At 33.4% G+C, this 2,184-nt stretch overlaps 1 non-coding gene across 1 annotated transcript; it reads left to right on the plus strand.

Annotated features, from left to right (window-relative positions):
* Positions 1-502: 502 nt before the first annotated feature.
* TRNAC-ACA (transfer RNA cysteine (anticodon ACA)) lies at positions 503-575 on the plus strand. Its single transcript has one exon. It is a non-coding gene; the product is annotated as a tRNA-Cys (tRNA).
* Positions 576-2,184: the final 1,609 nt, after the last annotated feature.

Genomic DNA, 2,184 nt, shown 5'->3' on the forward strand with positions numbered 1-2,184 from the left:
GCTGCTGCTTTTCAAGAAATACTTTTACAGAAAATATTAGTAGTCACAAGGAGGAAGCTGTTGGATTATACCTTGTGTATGGAAAAGTTTTCTACCATTTCAAAGAGGTTGGAGAGCATTCTTTATAGGCCACAATATTCACCAGCTTGGATTTACATGTCAAATGAAAAGCAATGATTTGCTCAACTTGAGAAATGATTGCCTTATAGTGTCATTGCAGAACCTCTTCCTAAAAGAATATTGTAAGAGAAAGGAGAGGAAGCCTCTGAGGCAAACTGTAATGTAAAATAAATGATGCCACATGATTTTGGTCAAATTATTGGACCTCTGTGTTTATTGGTTTCTTTCTGTATAGACTGGGGTAATGATACCTATTTTGTAGAACCTGGTGAGGATAAGAAATTAGACAGAGGGAGAAGGGTGAAAAGGGAAGATTTTGAATAATTTTTAAAAATAAAATTAAAATGAGAGAAATATTTAAAGTTTAATTTAAAGTGAGACTTCCCTGGTGGCTCAGACGGTAAAGCGTCTGCCTACAATGCAGGAGACCCAGGTTCAAACCCTGGGTCAGGAAGATCTCTTGGAGAAGGAAAGGGCAACCCACTCCAGTATTCTTGCCTGGAAAATCCCATGGATGGAGAAGCCTGGTAGGCTACAGTCCATGGGGTTGCAAAGAGTCCGAGACGACTGAGGGACTTCACTTTCACTCTGAAGTATATGTGAAGGAGAGGAGAGAAAGGTGAGGAGAGAAGGGATAGGAGGAGGAGGAGGAGGAGAAACTCAGAGGGCAAATGAGGGCATGGAAGAGGAAAAGAATACAGGTGCTGGAAATTTGGACAATAATACATACATCAAAATGCTATTTAGTTTAAATAAGATGACCTTCCTAAACAACTCAAGAACTTCTCCAAAATGGCATATTAAACACACCTGGTGGCTTCTCCTGCCTAAGCAAAATACATAGAACCAAATTTTTCGTGAACCAAAGACAAAAAAAATGCAGATGTTCTGACTGTACAATGCTCTTCTCTCTCAAAGCACACTACATAATATCAATACAAACTTGGTTCATTTTTGTTTTGTTTTGTTTTTGAAGAATGCCTCCCAATTTTGTGTCCCTTATCCAAAATTGACAGGTACTAGGAGTTGTTTACCCCACTCCAGTACTCTTGCCTGGAAAATCCCATGGACCCATACCATTATTTAAAGTTTTACATCTTCTCCTCTGCTTGCATCAGGATCAATTCGGCTATTTTTTCTCTGTTATTCCATTTATTGCTGTTTTATTTTATAGTCTATTTGAAGAACAGTTCAATTCATTTGAAACTAGTGCATTACACTTTATTTTTGATCATTATATTCATGTTTTAATTCCATTCTCTAATTGTCATCCCTCCAAAAATTTTAAAAAAAATCATAGATTATATTTTTTTCTTTATTTTATTTCTTATCTTGTTCCACTTTTTTAACTACAAAGTCTGATTTTGTTTAAATATTATTTCAGAAGATCCATGAGTGGTAAAATTTCAACAATTCCTTGAATGTTTGAAAAATATTGTAGTTGCTAAAGATTTTTGCTCTTTTATTTGAAAATATCTATGTGTATATATATAATATAAATGACATACAAAAGATATATGAAAGTTATATTATGAAAATTTAAAACAATATATACATGGGAAGACTACATGCTAAATACCCAGCTTCAATACTTATCAATATTTTAGTAATCTTGTTTCATTTATTAATCTCTCATTGACACTACATATCCTCCACACAAATTTCTGGAGTATTTTAATGTATTTCCTGGACATCATGTCATTTATCATTGTGCCACTCTAACTGATAAGAATTTTTTTTTACATAAATATAGTCACCTGAACATTATCACACCTAATAAAATTAATAATTATTTAATATCATGTTTTATGCAGTTTATATTAAAATGTTCTAAATTGCTTAAAAGTGCCCTTTGACATGTGATTTTTAGAATTAAAAAACAAACATGATCCAACACATTGCCATTGGGATTCTGTTGCTTAAGTCTTTCTATTATCCAATAATCCTCCTTTCTTCCATTTTGTTCTATTTATTTCCTAAAGGAACTACATGGCTTGTCCTTGGGAAGGTTTTACGTTCTTTGAGGTATAATTTAACATGTTGCTCTGTCTCTTTTATTTCCTA

This window comes from Dama dama, chromosome 20 (assembly GCF_033118175.1).
Source record: "Dama dama isolate Ldn47 chromosome 20, ASM3311817v1, whole genome shotgun sequence".
Lineage (NCBI taxonomy): Eukaryota > Metazoa > Chordata > Mammalia > Artiodactyla > Cervidae > Dama > Dama dama.